General features: G+C 42.2%; 1 non-coding gene across 1 annotated transcript; it reads right to left on the bottom strand.

The window, feature by feature from the left end:
• Positions 1-11,512: 11,512 nt before the first annotated feature.
• TRNAK-CUU (transfer RNA lysine (anticodon CUU)) lies at positions 11,513-11,585 on the bottom strand. The gene has a single exon. It is a non-coding gene; the product is annotated as a tRNA-Lys (tRNA).
• Positions 11,586-21,419: the final 9,834 nt, after the last annotated feature.

Below are 21,419 nucleotides of genomic sequence, written 5' to 3'. Positions count from 1 at the left end.
GGTCACAGTTTTACTTTCCGAGCCTGGCCACCAGACTAAAGATGCATAGGTGATCGTGGGCCGTACAATAGAAATATAGAGCCACTGGACCACCTTAGGTCCTAGGCCCCAAGTCTTTCCAACGGCCCTGCGACAGGCCCACATAATCTTGCGAGCCTTATCCACCTTATGGTCTATGTGTTTCTTCCAGCTCAGTCTTGCCTCAAGGATTACCCCTAGGTACTTAACTGAGGTTGTCTTAACTAATTTTTTCCCAAATAGGAAAGGCTCTGACAGTCCGTCTAGCCTCTTCCTCCTGGTAAATACCACGAGCTCCGTCTTGTCGGGATTAACCGACAAGTCCGTGTCGTGGCACCATCTTTCCACCCTACGTAGGGAGCTCTGTACGAGCTCTGAGACCGTACTGGGGAAATTTCCAACCGCCATCAGGCTAATGTCATCTGCATAGCCTTGGGCGTAAATTCCTCCAACATTTAACCTGGTAAGTAGTTCATCCACTACCAGACACCATAATGTTGGTGATAATACTCCTCCCTGTGGACACCCCCTGTCTATATTAGCTCTCAACATAACTGCGTTGAGGGTAAACAGAACTTGACGGCCCTGCAGCGAGGCCATAATCCATTTTATGAGCATCCTGCTCACTCCTCTTCTCTCTAGACTAAGTTCTATGGAGCCCAAAGATGTGTAGTTAAAGGCCCCTTCTATATCTAGGAATACAACCATAGCAAGTTGCTGCTGATCCAAGGCACTCTCCAGCCTAGAAACTAGCTGGTGTAGTGCCGTCTCAACCGACTTCCCTGGTTGATATGCATGCTGATGAGGATGCAGGGGACAGTCTCTTAAAACTTTCTCCCTGATATGTCTATCCACTAGTCTTTCCAAAGTCTTAAGAAGAAAAGACGTTAGACTGATGGGTCTATAATCCTTAGGTCTAGTATATGAAGACCTTCCGGGTTTAGGTATATATACTACCTTCGCCTGACGCCACAAGGAGTACACGTACCCCATAGTGAGACAGGCTCTAAAAATTCTGACCAGGTATGGTATAAGGACCTCACCCGCTTCCTGAAGAAGCGCCGGGAAGATCCCATCCATTCCTGGGCTTTTGTAAGGGGCAAAAGATTCTAATGCCCACTTCACCCTTCTGTGGGTAACAAACTCTGCGGCTTCCTTCCAGCCACTTCTATCGGGTCTGAAGGATCCGCTCGATTCTACTTCACTATTCGTGACTGCTGAACCTGGAAAGTGGGCATCAAGCAGTAGGTTCAGGGTCTCCCTCTCTGTGGATGTGTATCCGCCCGAAGGTGACTCCAGTGAGCCCAGCCTTGCCCTTCCATCCAAGGTTAGAATTTTATGAAGCCTTGCCGCTTCATGTTGACTTTCAATGGAGTCACAAAACTGTCTCCAAGATTTCCTAGAAGCCTTTTTGACTTCTGACTTATACCTTCTTTGTGATTCTTTATAAGAATCTAGGCTTTCTTGATCCTGAAGTTCCCTGTATTTATTCCAGAGCCTTCGTGTGTTTCTCCTCAGGTGTTCAAGATAACTATTCCACTTGAAACTTCCTGTTGCTCTTTTTGCCTTAACAACTGGGCAGTTTAATTCATAAGAGGTAACCAGTATTTGTGTGAGAAAGCTCACACTAAGCTCCAGCTCCTCTTTGTTCTTAATTATATTTGAGGGTCCTCCTTCCAGTCCCCTCCTCACGTCCTCCCTAAAAGACGTCCAGTTGGTTCGTCTAGGGTTTCTATAAGGTGGGATCTCGAAGGAGCCCTCTATATAAAACACAATGTGTGTATGATCTGACAAGGAAGGTTCTAAAGAAACTTTCCAGTCTTTAAATTCCTGTATGATTCCCATGGAACCCAGGGTAAGATCTATGATCCCCTCACTCCTGTTATTGATGAAGGTAGGGGTATCACCTATGTTCATGATCTCAAGATCAGTTGTACATAGAAATTCTATGAAATGCTCTCCCCTTCGGTTTGTGTGTTTGCTTCCCCAAATGCTGTGATGAGCATTGGCGTCGCATCCTACTATAAGGTTTAGTCCTTGTTTCATACAATATATCACCAGTCTCTTGAACTCCTCCGGCGGGGGTGGAGATTCAGAGTCTCCTGGGAAATATGCAGAACAGACAACCAGATCTCTTGGCTGTCCGCCCTCTTCATATCTCACTAGAACTGCTACAAGGTCTCTAGTAATGAAGCCTGGTATAGCCCAAGCGTTATGATCCTTAACTAGTATACATGCTCTAGGCTTCTCCTCTGCTATTCCACTGAATAGAGTGAAGCCTGCACATCTTAGTCCCATGATATGCCCCTGTCTAAGCCAGGGTTCTTGTATCAGGGCGACCGAAAACCTGCCTTTCTGGATACTTCTAATAAGTACCCTGGAGGCCGCTATACAATGTTGTATGTTTGCCTGTATGAAAGTAATCATTCCTTACTTTCATGCAATACTTTACCTTATGCGGTCTCCGGAACGTGCTGCTCCGTCTCCCGCGATGAATCTTGAGGCTTGGCTGGCCCCGGTTCCTGTCCGGGCTCCCGCTCTTCGCCCCTGCTAGTCTCAGTGTTGTCTGTGGTGGGGTTGGTCCTCTGCTTGTCACGCTTGCCCTCCACCAAGGTGAAGGTAGCAACATGCACCCCGCAGAAGATCTTCTTCCCCACCACTTTCTCCACATCTCTGGAGTCCATGCTGACCACAAGTCGGACACCTCTCTTCTCCTCCTTGCGGTCATAGACCCTCCAGCTGTTGGGATTTAAGCCATGGTTCTGGCGTGCCATTCTTCCCAAAAGGACGTTATTGTCCTTTGGTTGTCCTGGTATCCAGACCATGACTCTCTTATAGGAAAGGAGTTTATCCATGCCCACAATTGTGAGCCTGGCTCCTTCCCACGGTTGTAGACCTGTAACAAGACTAGAAAGCCATGCTACAGTCTCATCATTCTCTGCGATAATGACGGCCGCACCTCTCGACAGATAGCAATCCAGGAACTAAGGCTTAATGGGCCCCTGCTCTGGAAGCCCGTCTATCAGATCGGTGATAGCCCCCTCCACAGATTCTACCTGTTTCTCGGTTAGCTGCTGGTCAGGATATCCTACAGGTACAATGGCCATCCTGATCCCAGCTTTAGCTATCCTAGCATACTCCACCTTGGGTTTTTTGTGGGTCGGCCGATCTTCTTCTGGGGTTGCCCCCGACAGAAGTCGTTTCCCCACTGGTGTCTTGGTGGGTGGAGTCCTCTGTGCCCTAGAAGCAGAGCCCTTTTCAGGGTCCCGCCTCTTGTGCCCATTGGATCCCCCCACCGTCGTCGCTGTCATGGCAGTAGAAGGCCTCTCAGCTCCAGGAGTTTGGCCATCTTTGGCCTGCTCCCGGGCCTTTAAGGCCTTCTTATACCTCCTCTTCTCAGCGCCGGAGCGCTGTTTCTTCTTCTTCTTCTGGACTAGTAGATTGCCCACCTCTAGAGTGAGCTCTCTTACTGTCGAGGTCGTACTATCCGAGGGTATCTCCGAAGAGTCCCCATCGGTTGTTGAACTGGTGTTTCTCTCGGAGGCCCCAGAAGAGCTCTCCGGTTTATGGGTAGCTACAGTACTCATTTAGGTCCCACGAGGAGCTAGGGAGATATATGTCCGCCCAGGCAGAGCCCCGCATACCCGGGTAAGGCTACTTACTTCGAGAGGGCGCCAAGTATCTCGAAGGCTCCGTTCAGGACACATCTCCCATGTGCCATGCACCCCATCGGCACGGGTCGCGTTACACCTTAGGGTTGGGTGGTGCTTTAGCTTCCTCCTCCTTGTATACCGAATGGTTACCCAACAGGGCTCCACTCGGCATCGCAAGAAAGGAGCTACTAGTCCCCCCCACCACGAAGAGGATCTTCAATTGAAGAGGGTAACCAAGGTTAATCCCCTACAATTGTAGAAGCACACACGAGGGGGTGTACAGAGTGTAACAGCCTGCCTGAATATTGACGGAAGTAGCTTGGGAGTTAGATAACTTTCTTCTTTAGCATGCCATTCCTCTGGTTCTTAAATTTACTGATACTACTGGTACGTAACACACTGGTACATCATAGCATTCGATCCCTACTCTGAGGCACTGATTGAAATGAGCAGTGTTCATATTTAACGGAATAATGGCAGAGGAGTGTTCACGGCAGTTTGCGGCCTGGTCATTCCAGCTCTGGAACTTTGGACTGTTAGATTGGTACCGTAGTGTTCGTTAAAGTGATAAAATGTGAGGTTTTTCATTTGATCGAGTATTTTATATGATAACATTGCTTTTAATGGCTACATTCCTACTGACTTTTTTTTGTAATGACCTATGTTGACTTCAGTTAGGAAACCCACAAAGTCAGTCTTTCTGAGAATCCCGTAGCGAAGCACGGGTACATCAGCTAGTATTATTTTATTTCAATTAACTACTTCCGTCTGAAGGTAACCGGGCGTGTACGATATTAAAACCCTTGTAAACTGTAGCATGCTTTTCAAACTACGGAGAGCAGGGAAATCTCGGTCACATTGACCACTTTGCCAACCATGTGCCCTGCGCTTTGGAAACTGTCCTTCCTTTGCAGTCTGTACAAACTTATTCCCTAGTTGAAATATGGGGTTGTACATTTAGAAGAGTATTTTGATACAAGTTGTTGTTTAAGCGCTAAACAATAGACACTTTGGTGTCTGATCTTTTTGCGCCACCCCTGGACTTGCAGCCTCTACTAGGCTATAGACTAGAATAGCCTACATAACCCTCCCCCCGCCCCCACTCTCTCTCTCGGAAGTTATTCCTCTTCGTTATACGTGCCATTATAGCCATCAACGGGCCCTACAGCCATGTCATATGCAAGGATTCCTCCTTGGCATCATAAGCCAAGAACTGAATTCCCCGCTAAATCTGCTGAGAATGCAGAGAGATACGAACTATGTTAGCGTGCCCTCCGAGAAAGACGTGGCTGTACCACCGATCAAACGTGCTATCGCGATTGTGTTAAAAAATTCGGCTTGAGGTTGTGGAGCTATATTTCCTTGTCGACGGGATTCAAAATTAAAAGCCATGACAATCGGTATAGCCTAAGCAGGCAACACCGCTTCGACCGATTTTATTACTGGGTGGTTTCCTCAGCTACTATCCCTTGTGGAGTGAGATTCATACAACCATTATGAGTGATGTCATGGTGCCATGAGCTCACTCACTGATATGATGACAACATCGCAATCTCAGTGTTCTAGCGACCTTGCTTCATCACTTCGAGGTCACACCTGCCTGGACGGCTATATAATAGTTGGATGAATAGTTTATGGCTAGGGATTCGGCCCTCCGAACTAGTTCATTTATCTGCATTTTTGAACCAATTAATTCAGATCATTCCAATCCAATCCACCGTTGAAAGAGAATGGACGTCCTTCGCATCTTTGAGGATGGCGCTCTACCTATGATTAATTCTAATGTTGGAGACAGCTCACACACACACAACTCAGCCGCCAAGATAACGAAGGTTAAAATCTCTGGACTCGGCCGAAATCGAACCCGGAACCCCTCGGTCCCAAGACCAGCACACTAGTAATTTACTCTTGGAATCAGACGGTGAAAGAGATTGCAGCTATTTTTACTTTGTCACTGAAGCTGCTGTACATCATTGGATCTTTCTTTCTTAATCCCTTTAGCCTCCAGGGTTGGTTTTTTCCCTCGGACTCAGCCAGGGATCTCACCTCTACCACCTCAAGGGGAGTGTCCTGGAGCGTGAGACTTCGGGTCGTGGGACACAACTGGAGAGGAAGACCAGTACCTCGCCCAGGTGGCCTGGAGGAGAAGTGGGAAACCACGGAAAACCACTTCGAGGATGGATGGATGAGGCGAGAATCGAACCCCGTCTACTCATTTGACCTCCCGATGTAAATCCTGCAGTGGACCCCGTTCCAGCCCTCGTACCACTTTTCAAATTTCGTGGCAGAGCCGGGAATCGAACCCGAGCCTCCGGGGGTGGCAGCTAATAATAATAATAATAATAATAATAATAATAATAATAATAATAATAATAATAATAATAATAATAATAATAATAATAATAATAATAATATGTGGCCTAAGCTATTGTGTTACAGACCATCCGCAGTGCTTTACACGCCTGTCTTCATTCAACATTCCGACTGTGACGCTATCTACCAGTGGAGGCTGAACTCTCCTGGCCGATGTTATGGCCGAGGAGTTAATTTTGTTGAATGACGCAGAGTGCGCCACAAGAGGTCTAGAACAACGAACAGCGATGACAATGGAGCGTCAAGAGGTTCAGCCAACTCACCTGGACCGACATCGAAATCACGAAAGAATCATGTTTCTATTCGTTTCTTTTCTTTCTTTCTTTCTTTCTTTCTTTCTTTCTTTCTTTCTTTCTTTCTTTCTTTCCTGTTGTTATGTTCAGAAGATATTCCTTGAAAAAATGCATACGTTAGGTAGAATGATCTGTTAATCTCCAGACTGTCCCCGTAATAGAAATTAAAGGTCGGTTGCATGTTAAAGTGGTAGCATTTTACCCGAAGGACCTGGGTACGTTACTCGGACCGTCCAAGGATATACATTCTGGCCGGAGGGCTGGATCGGCATTCACTCAACCTTACGAGCATTACTGCAATCTCATGATATCTCCTACATTTTATTTCACTAATGTCTATTTATTATGGATGCGCATATCCTTTCAGCAACTTGAGTTATGGCAGATATGTTGTCAGTGACAATAAAGGCTGAGGAAAGAAAATGGATCTTTGTAATTCAGCGTTATGCTGTTGCTGATCCTGAATAAATAAATTAAAAATTACTATAAGACCGCATTTAGGATATTTTGCAACCATGCTGAAAGATGAAGGGAAACAATCCAACTTTATATCTTAATGAGATATTTTGTAAATGTTAATTTTTTTTTTTTTTGCTAGGGGCTTTACGTCGCACCGACACAGATAGGTCTTATGGCGACGATGGGATAGGAAAGGCCTAGGAGTTGGAAGGAAGCGGCCGTGGCCTTAATTAAGGTACAGCCCCAGCATTTGCCTGGTGTGAAAATGGGAAACCACGGAAAACCATCTTCAGGGCTGCCGATAGTGGGATTCGAACCTACTATCTCCCGGATGCAAGCTCACAGCCGCGCGCCTCTACGCGCACGGCCAACTCACCCGGTTGTTAATATATTATACTTAACTGAATTGAATAACGTATTTTCGAAGGAATCAACGATGTTGAACCAGGGATTCTCGTTTTGTAAATGTCTTCCGTGCCACTACCAGACGCTTTGCTACACTGTCTCCTTGATTGTGATTTGATTCGTGTAGATATTCGTAGAATCGATTGTGCTTTTGAGTTTATGAACTCTCTGAACATGACTTGGGGAATTAAACTACGAGAACCTGTATTACGGAGTCGTTTGGAAGTTGCGTAAAAGGATTGATTTCGACCACTACTTACCGAAGTTTTGGTCTAACAGAATGACTGAAGTTCGGCTATCTGCTGTAGTGGTTAGTGTGATTAGATGCCACCACTGAATGCCCGGGTTCGATTTCCGGTTCTGCCACGAAGTTTGAAAAGTGGTACGTGGGCTGGAGCGGGATCGACTCAGCCTCGGGAGGTCAACTGAGTAGAGGTGGGTTCGATTCCGACCTCAGCCATCTTCGAAGTGGTTTTCGATGGTTTCTCACTTCTCCTCCAGACAAATGTCGGGATGGTGCTTAATTTAAGGCCACGGCCGCTTCCTTCCCTCTTCCCTGTCTATCCCTTCCAAAATCCCCATCCCCCACAAGGCCCCTGTTCAGCATAGCAGGTGAGGCCGCCTGGGCGACATACTGGTCCTTCTCCCGAGTTGTATCCACCGACCTAAAGTCTCACGCTCCAGGACACTGTCCTTGAGACGGAAGAGGTGGGATCCCTCGCTGAGTCCGAGGGCAAAACCAACCCTGGGGGAATAACGCACTACAATCTAGGCTATAAACAATGTTATTCATGCTGAGTGAAATGGTAGTTTAGGGGAAGGCCAAAAATTTAATTCTGAAATATGTATGTTAATAGTGGCCCTATCGATTAAATTTCCGATCATTTTTGTCTTATACCTATTTGTCGTACCGGCTATGATAAAGTGATATCCATGAATTTCAATTTTGTTGCTAAGTCCATATCAACGCCGAACCACGAGAAAATGGGTGACGAGAATTTATTGTAAATCGGAATGTAAAGTCTGGGAATAAGGTACTACAATCAAGGCTATAAATCATTTTTATTCACGCTGGCTAAAATAGTAGTTTAGGGGAAGGCGCCTAAAATGTAATTTTTAAATACGTATATTATTATGTAATAAAATCTTATTCACAACGTGTACACGACTTCATCTAGAATTCTGTATACAATGTAGAATTTCGTAGCGAAGCACGGGTACATCAGCTAGTAATAATATACTTGACTGCACATATTTACCATGTTGTTAACAGCACATGTTGCATTGAAGAATACAACGAAGACTCTACGGTGATCTCAAGTGCATGCGTACTACCGCCCGTGCACTAACTAGAAATGGCACCCTTGCTCCAGCCACTCCCATTGTCTACACGTGCCGATTTCCCGACTTCTTGTGGGAGTAAAACATCAATAAAATCTAGCACTACAATAGCTGTTTCTATGTAACTGGCCGTTGCAAGCTCCACAGGAGAAGTGTCATCACGACATTTCTAAAGAAAACAGAAAACAGTTCGCAGAATTAGCTCAATCCCCGGCTTGCCTCGTATAGCGGTCGACCATGACCTACTAGACGAGTCGACTCACCACGGGGGATCGGCGTCATCTACACAAATTGCGAGTTTTGTAGATACATAGGAAATATATTCTACATACCTGGCGAAAGAATACTAGATTGTTATTATATATCCAGCCTATGTTTACAGCAGTGTTAAATGTCTCTGATTATAACCTTCATCAGTAGAATAGCTGGAGGGGTTTTAAGTAGAGATGAGTCGATACCAGTTTTTATCGATACTCGATATCGATATATAGTAAAATACAATATTTATGAAATAGGCATTTTTGTGTTAAAATTTCAGTACAGTATATATATAATCGTAAATTGAATTGAAATATATTACAATACAATATAGTTTATTGCCGTTAAACAACATACAGCTGCAATAGACAAAGTGAAATACAATATATAAGTTGCAGTTTAAAAAAATATAAATATATTTGTCATTAAACAGAGGGTCATAAAAGGGTCATATGCACTGAAAAGTAAAATGAAAGCTTATCATGACACTTTGGGCTATTTGTCTAATGAGCAGTAGCTTATCATAACTACCAGTGTTACCTACCTATTAGGAAGGTGCTTTATTTTCATATTCACCTCTTAACAATAGCGTTACTTTTTCTTCAAATTCAGATAGTAAATTTTTGAGATATGTTTTGAAGTTACTTAAGGGCATATCTTTGCGCTGGCTAGGTAGCTTATTGAATAATTTAATCCCATTATATCTATAATTTTCTTGTGTCTTTTTCAATATAACATGTGGTAAATCTAAATCATTCCTTCTCCGTGTATCGTATGAATGTACATGATTCGGACTTGAGGTCAGTTGACATTAATCCGAGAGCTTTTAGCCCCAGTCCACGAGTTCATCAGTGCTGATTCGGAAGACTTATGATTTTCACATGTTACAGGGGATCGATCCCTGTTATCGATCATAAGACCCTTCACTTGAATATCCTCTAGCTAATATATTTCTGTGTAATATGCTACTGTAGGCAAATATATACGTTTCTTTTCGTCGTCAGCTTCGGCTGGTTGTGTTACATGCGACTCGTATCTTATCGTGGGCTCTACAATATAGCCTGATTTTCCTTTAATGGCGATCATATCAATTCTAACTCAAGGAATTCTCCCTCTTCATTATATATGTTCTGCGGGTCAGTATTTCTGCCACAACATTATCATTTATCACATAGCGGTTTTTCTAGTTGCAACGACAATATGAAAGAGTTTATTTCTATCGTGTAGGGTTCATTTTTAATTAGGCGGCAAAGAAAGATGTTTCTGTGCAGCTTTGGGAATCGTTATGGATTTTGGCGAATGTTTGAAACGTCTTACTCCTGGTACTCGATTTCTACTTCTTCATACTTGTATATTCCCAGGATAGTAATACCACAGTCTAATGGTAATACTGTAAGTAAAAACGAATCAAGGCGTTACGAGGTTGCGATCAGCAATCTCGGACGAAATTATCCTTACATCGGTCAATTTTCAGACCAACTTTGCAGGAATGAAAGCCGGGTGAAATCGATTTCATTTTCCAGTAGGCGTTACTGGGATAATACCTTCTATAGGCCAGCGATGACGTAACATTGGAGGACAAAAGTAAATATAAATTATATTTAGTGGCAGTAGCGGTGATTAGGAATTCAAAGTGCCGGGGGGGGGGGGGGGGGGCAAAAAAAATACAGACAACATACAGTGCCCGGGTTTGTGGGGTTGTAGCGGAAGATACAAGCTACAAAAGGTTTTTCGATGCTCTCTGAGCGAATTTCGACAAAGAGGTAAAGGTTGACAGTTGACCTAGTTAAGTGTGGTATTAATAGCTTTTTAGCCTAAGATTTTAATTCAATACCATAAAACTTTCACAAAAGGAACAATATTACACATTTATTACAATTACATAGAAGTACGGTGTGATTATACAATTAAAATCATTTAGTATTTGACTACACACTAAAAAACTAACAGACACTAAAGAAACTGACAGACTGACGAATGCACGCGGCAAGCGGGTGAGTCATAACTCAGCCTCCATGACCTTGCCAGAAAAAAAAAAAAAAAAAAAAAATACCCCTGTTACCTTCCTCACACCACATGCAAAGTCTCCACTACTTGCTCTGGCACTATTCAAATCGCATAGCCGGGACGAACGACATTTTATGCATATTTCCACTAACAATTTTGTTGATTAGAGAAAATAAAGGAAGGAATTAGCTGATAAGACAACAGGGCTTGTACAAATTGCTTTTTTAAATAATTCCTATAAATCCTACTTTCAGCGGGCTAAAATGCGAATAAAAATGTAGTATTTTCTCCAAAATGTGTGTGTTGGTGGGGGGGGGGGCGGCTACTGTTTAGTGGACACCCTCTTAAGAGGTCTCGGGTTAACCGTCCCACTCGGTGAATAATATCGCTTCCGGATTTTCACAGTCGCGACTGCCTCCCACCCAGCCACGCTCGCGGGTAAGATGCAACTTGGTTCTTGTTGCTTATCGTTTACAATAATGGATGATGGTCTTTGTCAGTCGCTGTTTCGTAATATTGTTTAAAACCGATTTTCCATTTAACCGGCCGTTATCCAGTCCCGGTAGGTTGGTTTGGAAGCCGTGGTGATATGTGTGGCAAGTAAACGCTACCATATCATGCAGATTAACCTTGATTTTTTGTTTCAATTTCTGGTTTTCTAATTACCGCGAAATGATTTATCTAATACTGGATTTCAAAAATGGACGCCCAACGTGGGGCTCGAACCCACGACCCTGAGATTAAGAGTCTCATGCTCTACCGACTGAGCTAGCCGGGCGATACGGTATTGCAGGATCAAAAGATAGTCTAACAACAGCACTGAATAACAAAGTTGTGTATGTTTTGTAGAATAATTACGATGCATTTCTGCTTTGCGCAGGCGGTGTAGTACGACCACGGAAGTGCCTACTTTAATTCAACGAGAGCTTTGTGACGTAATATGTCATGCGTTTGCTGCTCTGGACTCCACGTTCCACGAAGCTGCTGCTGGTTGTAGCATATGCGCTTCACGCAACCCCGTCCACTCATCTTCTTATTTAATACGTAAACGATACAATAAATGCCACTAAGACGTTTGAAATCTCTTCTTATAATAGAAACAATTTGGGACTACAACAAAATGTACTATAGCATCCACCGAAGTCCTCAGTCTCATTTATGGCTGTGACAGTAATGAAAGCTGCTGAGGTGGTGGTGGTGGTGATTACTGTTTTAAAAGGAAGTACAAATGGGCAACTATCCTCTATTCACACCAATCAGAGGGAAATGTGGGGCCGGCCCCGCGATGTAGGGTAGCATGCCTGCCTCTTACCCGGAGACCCCAGGCCCCGGCTCAATTCCTGGTCTGGATCCGTGGACTGATGAGCTATTGACGGTACCGGGCGAGTTGGCCGTGCGGTTAGGAGCGCACGGCTGTGAGTTTGCATCCGGGAGATAGTGGGTTCGAATCCCACTGTTGACAGCCCTGAAGATAATTTTCCGTGGTTTCCCATGTTCACACCAGGCAAATGTTGGGGCTGTACCTTAATTAAGGCCACGGCCGCTTCCTTCAACTTCTAGATCTTTCCTATCCCATCTTCGGTGCGACGTAAAGCCACTAGCAAAAGCTATTGACGGTGAGACAGTGGCCCCGGTCTAGAAAGCCAAGAATAACGGCCGAGAGGATTAGTTGTGCTGGCCATGCGTCACCTCGTAATCTGCAGGCCTTCGGGCTGAGCAGCGGTCGCTTGGTAGGCCATGGCCCTTCGGGGTTGTTATCGCCATGGTGACCGGGGGGGGGGAGGGAGCGCTGTTGTCAAATCGACTCGCGAATATCTTGGTCAAACCAAAACCGACCACAATACAGTATATCAGACCGTAATATCATAACCAAAATGGTGGACGTCATAGGGGGATCAGCTGTCTACTGTTCAAGGGTTTTTTCTTGTTGTCGCACCGACACACAAGTTTTATGGCGACGATGGGATAGGAAAGGCCTAGGAATGGGAAGGAAACGGCCATGGCCTTAATTAAGGTACAGCCCCAGCATTTGCCTGGTGTGAAAATGGGAAACTACGGAAAACCATCTTCAGGGCTGCCGACAGTGGTGTTCGAACCCACTATCTTCCGGATGCAAGCTCACAGCTGCGCGCCCATAACCGCACGGCCAACTCTCCTGGTAGTGTTCATGGTTAGGGAGTCGTCTAAATAACTTCATTTCCATGCGAAAGCTTCGCATATTAGATTTTTTCCTCCTACAAATCTAGATTAATGTCAAAACCATGTACTTTGTAGACAATAATTGGAATGATGCACAATAAACGAGAAGAGGATTACGAACGAATGGATTAGTTAGCTTAATGCATTACCTCAGCTTCGTTTCAAATATAACACAACACTGACATAACGAAACACGTAAGTAAATATGAAGGGGCAAAAGATCTTCCTACGTCGACGCCCCGAACAAATTGCATTTTAAAAAACAGTAAATATAACATGCAAGAGATAGGCTACATTTTATCTTTAAAAAAAAAACAGCTGGTTCCACTTAACATAGTAATAAAGGATGATATCGTTCCTTTTATTAAGGTACACGATGGCGGTAGATTTGACGATATTCATCAATGCAATCCTAACTGAGCATTTACAGAAATATTAAGACAGAATTGCTGCGGTAGGATATTCAAAGTAAGTTAATGTGAGCATATAGGCTGGGCACACCTCTGTTAATCCACTATTTAGGTATTACATTCAGAAATTGGATAGTGCCCTCAGAAATAACAGTTCACTCATTATGTAAAATCTTATGATATGTTGATACGCTATGATAAATGCTGATAGTTAGACCAACTTTCTCCCGATAAATGTGGGATGCAACGAGTTCCTGGATATGTGTAAGAAATTCTAGGAGTCCATATCAGAAGCTCTGGTGGATTCTGTGCCCTAAGCTGAAACTAATAACTGCAATATCACTCCAAAGCAAATGTTATTTTCCTACACCTTACTATATCCATATCATTATCAGGAATGACGGTATCCTCAAAAATATTCAATAGGATATAAATCCTATTGGGAGTGGAAAGATGTTCGTAAAATCTGACTCACCAAATTGTACAGCTTGTCTCAGCTGTTATACAGAAGGTCTCGGTTGGTACACACATATGTTCTTATAAAACACCTTCACATTCAAGGTACTCGACACTTCGAACCAGGCATTCCTTGACAAGATATCGTCGCATCTACCATCATCGTGTACCTTAATTTAAAAAAATAAAAAAGAGCACTATCATCCACGTTAAGTGAAACCAGGAGTTTGTTCTGAGGTCATCACAAGTAGATCAAATCTTAGGAAAATTCAACTCGTCTCCCTAAAATACTACCACTTTCTGTTAGAAAGAGACGCTTCCTAACCACAAATCTTGATTCAATACATTGAATGGTTTGGCCTTTGACTTAATTTTTCCCGCTGTATATTCCTTATATATTTCTCCCTAAGAGCAGTATATTCAGAGAATGTAAAAACTAAAGTTCGGTATCTACAACAGTATAATTTAACTACTATCTAGTACGCAGCACGAACGATCCATTTTGGCAAATGTTACAGGCGTTATAGCACAACAATAGACTCTGTTATGCACAATTATTTACACCTCTAACACTAGGTAGCTGTACACAACATGAATTACTCGTTAATGACTACACAAATACTTAATTTAATAACGCGGACGAAATTGTACTTCCTATCCTCTAAACACAATGTAAACATAGCCATGTGCGAACCACACATCCCTTACGACCACCACGAATTCCACCATTTTCCTACCAATCCATAGTAGTTTTAAGATCTGAGATATTGTCTTGGTCAAACTCACTCCCTCGACAGCGGCTTGCCGTGCACTTTCCACTGTTGTATCCTTCCATTCTTTTGTCACTGTCTGTCAGCTTTGTTTTGTGCCCTAAAACGTGTTATCTCCCTTAGATACCTGTGCCTCCAATGAATAATTTCATCGGTTTCGTTAAGAACTGCTTTATTATCCCGTCTTAAGTAATGGGAACCAATTGCATATCATGTAAGAAGTGAAACAACGTAGTTTTGGAAAATTGTGGCAAAGAATTGCCTCTATTTACCCGAATCAAAATCACTTTCACTTTCGGTGATATGTTTGCAAATAAAAGAGAGTTGACCACACGGCGCATTCCACTTTGCACAATATCATTATATTTAATTTTTCTTGCAAATGGAACACTTAAAGTATGATTACTGGCTAACGAAAGTGAAAAGGATGCTCCACAGAATGGGAAGCCACCGGGGTAAAGAGATTCGGTATACAGTTAAGGAATTCAGTAAGAAAGTAATTGTTAGAGTGAAGGATATTAAGAAACAGACGATTATGGCAGAATGTGGAACCAAAACGACACTGCTGGATTTCTGTAAAATTATACAAAATACGGCAATAAGGGGAGAAAGGCTTCCAAACAGAGAAGTAAGAGGTATGGTGTGATGGTGTGGTGGCTAATGGGAATATATAAAAGTAAGAGTCAGAGAGATAGAAATAACGAAAATCAGTCTCTACTCTGTGGAAAAGAAATGGAAGAAGTGCATCTATAAAGAGTTTGTAGGGTAACCGAAGCATTGAGAGTTAAATATCTGGGAAATTAATATAAAACAAAAATAGAAAGAGAAAGAGAATTCTATACAATTATCAAGGCGACACTCCGGAGATGAAAATCGATATTTTGGTCAATTTGGTGATTTTTTTATGACTGAAATTGAAAGGATTGAGTTTCCTTTTTCTTGTCACCACGAAGTTATTCCACTGATTCAAACAATTTCTCACTGTAATAATGCTTTGTTTGCCAATTGTAATTTTTCATTTAAATCCCATTTTCTCCCATAATATTCTGCCAAATGTAACAAAATTTGTATGGTATATGTATCACAGCTATGTTAAGAAACCTGCATATGGAATTTTTGATTGCAGAAGTTTGTAAAATAGTAGGGATTTTTAAGTCCAAAATTTTATAACGTAAAAATTACACAAATTTTAGTACGATATATCTCCTTGTACAAATTATGTACAGAAAAATCGATATTTAGTGCTTTTAAAAGAAGTATTATCTACCTAATTATTAATTGACATTAACATGTTAATTAAATTTCATGAAAAATTGGAATTAAAATTTTCAAAAGAAAATATATTTTGGAGAAACTATTAATTGTATATGAAAGAAATGTTCGTGATATCTCTACTTTTATGTAGGTGACATTCCCACAAATTAGGTAAAACTATATTTTTATCTCCGGAGTGTCGCCTTAAACTATTAAACAAAGGATTACACCGGGAAGAATGACATTTTTTTGTATTTTAAAAAGTATGTGGGAAAAGGCAATTAATTAATCAATCAAAACACATACGAACGAGAATATGAAGGATAAGGTGGATAAGAGGCATGCCTGTCCTAGAATAATGAATAAAATTACTAGTAGGTTATATATATAACATAAAATGTAGTGAGATATAAATTGTTGCATTGTCATGTCATTATATTCTATTCTTAATTCAGCCGTTAAGTGTTGTTAATGGTAGGATACTCCGAAGAATTGTGACATAATTCTTTAATAAGTTCCGATGGCACGTTAATAAAAATTTACAGCCTTTCGAACCTCGCAGCAGAGAGAATATTGACCGGGCTATTCAACATCTTTATAATAAGATGGGGAATGCTTGTAAATATGTCTTAAATGCCGCACGAAATTCCATTTCGGCCCATAATAACAACAATGGGATGCGCAACAATGGCATTCGTACTCCCGCCCATCATGGCGGGAATGCGACTGGCCCTGGCTGCCATCCCAATATTAGTAATAATAATAACAATAATAATAATAATAATAATAATAATAATAATAATAATAATAATAATAACACGAGCCATCGGGACGGTAATAGTACACCAGATCTCCTTAAGGATTTGATCTACATCAAGAACAGATATAGGAAAAGATGGCAACTGTACCGTGACCCTGCTGACCGGGCGGAATACTACGAACTCGCCCGGGAAGTCCGCAAACGACTGCTGGAGCGCAAGATTGAAAAATGGGAAGAATTCTGCCGCTCCCTTACAGAACATGAACCAGACCGCAATTTCTGGAAAACCACCCGCTGTCTGACTCGAACCCGGGAACCTAGCCGAGCCATTCACGGCACTAGGGGCCTGGTATTCTCCCCTTATGATAAAGCTGAGGCCTTTGCTGATTCTATTGAGAATCAATGTGTGACACACGACGATATTAACGATGACAATGACGAACTACGGACTCGTGCCGCACGAAGAAAGGTCTCAACTTTCATAAGACAATGGACTCCAGACAATGATATCGAAAAAGTGACGCCTACAGAGGTCCGCAAAATCATTAAGGGCCTAAAAGAGAATAAGTCTCCCGGCGATGACAGGCTATCCAACAAAGAAATTAAATTCCTGCCTTATAAAGCAATACTGTTTTTAGCGTCCATCTTTTCGGCCTGTCTTACCACGGGGTACTTTCCTAAGCTTTGGAAAACAGCTAAAATAGTTGTTCTTCCCAAGCCTGGAAAGGACAGATTATTCCCGCAAAATTATCGCCCTATTAGCCTGTTATCGCACTTATCTAAAATTTTCGAGAGACTTATTCTCAAAAGACTCAATGGTCACCTTCTGCGACATAGCATAATGAGACCGGAACAGTTCGGATTCCGGTCAAGACGGAGCGCTCCTCTTGCAGTGCTACGTCTTGCTCAGTATGCTACTAGGTCGTTTAATTTACGCCGTACAGTCCCTGCAGTGTTCTTTGATATTGAAAAAGCTTTCGATACGGTTTGGCATGACAATCTCATCTCAAAATTAATAGGTAAATATCATGTTCCCCCCTACCTAGTCAAAATTATTCACTCGTACCTATATAATAGAAAATTTTACGTGTCTTGTGATGGAGAAAAATCCACCCCTCGGTCTCTGCAAGCCGGAGTACCACAGGGTGGAACGCTGTCCCCAACATTGTACGGCCTATATGTAAACAATCTACCTATAGTTCCGGGACTAGAGATACAGCAGTATGCCGATGACATAGCCGTCTACACCACGAAACGACGGAGATGTGATGCCATTCGGCTGCTGCAGTCCTGGATTAATTGTTTTAGGGACTGGTGCAAAATTAACAAAGTCAAAATTAATGCCGATAAAACGCAGGCAATCCCGTTTACTTGGAGAATACCTAGACTTGACCATCTTAGAATTGGCAACACGGTCCTCCCCTGGGCCCGTGTTGTCAAATATCTCGGCCTTCATCTAGATAGAAAATTAACATGGAGCAACAATGTGAACCAGGCCCTACAGCGAGCATCAGCGAGGGTGGCCTGTCTTAAACCATTGCTCTCAAATAAATATATCTCTCCTACCATAAAGAGAAATATTTATTTAGCATGTGTGAGACCCATCCTTCTGTACGGCTGTGAGGCCTGGGGCTACACTGCCAAGACTCACATACGCAAGCTACAAACTTTCCAAAATAAAACTCTACGCAGAATGATTAAGCCCCCTTGGTATGTTTCAAATATTAAAATTAGACACGACTTGCGTATCCCAACTATTCGCTTCCAAATTAATAAAATTGCTAGGATGGCCAAGTCTAGAATACTTTTGGCCCAGTCAAATGACCCAGGAGTCTCTCTGCTAAAACGGATTATAAGAACCAAGAAGCCTAACACCCGGTATAAATTTAGAGGTCCTTGGCTCACTTATAATCCTTAATTTCGGCCTTTTCCAAATTAAACTACACCATCACTAAATACTAGAAATCAGCCCTGCAAACGCCCGTTTCTTAGGAATGCAATGGTATCCCCTTCCTGCCTCTAGTTGACTACAATTTTTTAGTGATGTTCGGGGGTTTCACCACTGATTTAGGGACTCACCCCCCTAAAAACAGATTGTTCCCCCCCCCCCCCCCCCCCCCCAGTGCAAGTAACAGTGATTTTCCGTCTCATCGGTATCCCGCGGAAACAGATGAGTAGAGGGGCAAAATTTTGCCCCGGGGCTCCCAGCTACTTGCTCACAGCACCAAAAAAAAAAAAAAACCGCAAAATCATTCCCTTCCAAAGCCTTGTCTGATACGGTTGTGTTTGGTAGCTCCGTGGTGATTGGTGAAAGCGTGGGGACGTAGTGCATTGTTGTACGAGTGCATTGTTGTCTGACTCTTGGTCAGGGGGGTGACACTTCATAGGGAGCGTCCGAAGCAGTTCTGAGATGGGCCAATCGATCTCCGCCAACTAATGAAAACTAAAATTCTCTTTGAGAGGGTTAATTTAGAAGGCAGAGGTTGGCATTACACATTCAGTTGCGTGGTACAGCAAATTCAAAACACAACACTGTTATCGTTGCGCGCAAAGGGACCTTGGTCGTACGGTATGTAATAGTGCTTGTTAGACGAAAATTTGTTGAGATTCTTTCTCATTGAACGAGATTTTTGATCCAGTTTTTTGAGACTATGGTGTGAAATTATAATTATGCGCGTTCTTAGTGTGAAGAAATAGTATTATGATCATGAACGTACTTCACATTGAACTACCAAGCTGTTGCGAGTAAACGTCTATGTGATTGTGCTTCTTACCTGCTGTTTGGAATAAATAAATTCAAAATATAAACTGTGTGCATTATGTTGTGTTTTACTTTCATCCTTTCCTTCTCGTGTTTTCCATTCCCATACATAAAAGTCGTGGGAAGGGTTCAACGAACGAACGAAAGAATGAGGTTATGTTAGATCGTGATTTAGGCAAGTATGGGCGTTTGGGGGTTTTATATGAATTGCATTAACATTTTCAGTAATCAATGTTGCATTTATCACTTAATAGATGGAAATTTACATTAAAATGCGAACGGTGAAACAACGATACAAGCTAGCGTTATAACAGTATTGCCAACATACAAATACGGTAATTTACTTTTCAACTAAACGACACAAGAGAAGCTTTAGATACAACTTTCCTACCGAAATACAATCATTATCTCTATCACAATTCAAATTTTAACAAAGTAACAACTATCATCATCGTGTTTACTACGAGGTACTATCGTGGGATTTATTTCCTTATGTTGGCAGAGAGAAAGTGGCCACTGTAGCTTCCATGACCTGTTTTCTCAGCCAACTTTATTATACAGGAGTGACGGATCTATTTCTCTTATATGATCCTTGCTCTTGGTTTTTATCGTCCTTGCTGCGTGCCTGTTTCCTCTCCTGTCTAGTAAGTATTAAATAAGTTAAGGAAAGGGACGATACATGTTGTCCTAGACATTATAGCATTGTTGACGTCTAGGACAAAATAAATTATATTTAGTGTAGTAATAGTCAAATAATTCTTCTTCTTTTTTCCGAATTTGGCCAACTGTGGACAGCGTGAAACTTAATGCTTTCTGGCCAGTCTTCTTCTTTTCTCTTCCCAGAACTTCTTCATTCGTTCAGTCCTTAATTAAGGCCACGTCCGCTTCCTTCCCACTCCTAGCCCTTTCCTGTCCCATCGTCGCCGTAAGACCTTTCTGTGTCGGTGCGACGTAAAACAACTAGCACTCCTTATTTTTCTCTGCTCCTCAGATATTACAAATTTGGGCCTGTTCTCCGCTGCTCTTTATGGAATTTGTGGTCATCAACTCGAGTTCTGAACTTCTTTCTGTTGAGGATCAATTCTGGTGTTATTTTAATTTCTTCTGCATCCTTCTTAACCTCCTCCACCCATTTTGTTGTCCTCCTTAATCCAATTATATATTTAAATATTATTTTAGTCAGGCGGTTGTCATCCGTTCTGACGAGATGTCCGTAAAATTTCAGTCTTCGTTTTCAATCAATCAATCAATCAATCAATCAATCAATCAATACTGATCTGCATTTAGGGCAGTCGCCCAGGTGGCAGATTCCCTATCTGTTGCTTTCCTAACCTTTTCCGAAATGATTTCAAAGAAATTGGAAATTTATTGAACATCTCCCTTGGTAAGTTATTCCAATCCCTAACTCCCCTTCCTATAAATGAATATTTGCCCCAGCGCATTGTGTCCGTGATTTTTTCGGAATACTTGTAGAGATCCTCATTTTTCCTTTTCCTCCATGTCCGACCCGTCGTTCTCTGACGTCCAAGAATTTTCCTCAGAATTTTCCTTTCCTTAGTCAAATAATTATAAGAGGAAAATATAATGCATGTATCAAAATGAATTGCAATAAAAGAGTGTTCTCTCCCCAATTTTAGGCATTCCGGAACTAGGGGATGTGAGTATCTTTTCTATTCTATTCTATTCTATTCTATTCTATTCTATTCTATTCTATTCTATTCTATTCTAATTTTTCTTGCATTTTTCTACCATCCTTCTCCTTTTTGCTTTTTCTTGGTGGGCGTTCTTTCGGAACAACTGTACCTATATTCGTTTCACTGAATGCGCCACTCACATTCAATGTCTTTAAAAAATAATCCAGGACACTCCTTATAATACTGCGTTCTTCCACCGTGAGTTTACCTAAGGAACGTTTCTTCTTAATTTGAGGATCCAGTGTACACTTTTCTGCCTTTGCCTTTTGAACTTAGAAACCCCACGCACGAGTAGGAACTCACAAACT

This window comes from Anabrus simplex, chromosome 4 (assembly GCF_040414725.1).
Source record: "Anabrus simplex isolate iqAnaSimp1 chromosome 4, ASM4041472v1, whole genome shotgun sequence".
Classification (NCBI taxonomy): domain Eukaryota; kingdom Metazoa; phylum Arthropoda; class Insecta; order Orthoptera; family Tettigoniidae; genus Anabrus; species Anabrus simplex.
Note: the sequence above shows the minus strand (reverse complement) of the source record. Positions and strands in the feature narration are given on the sequence as shown.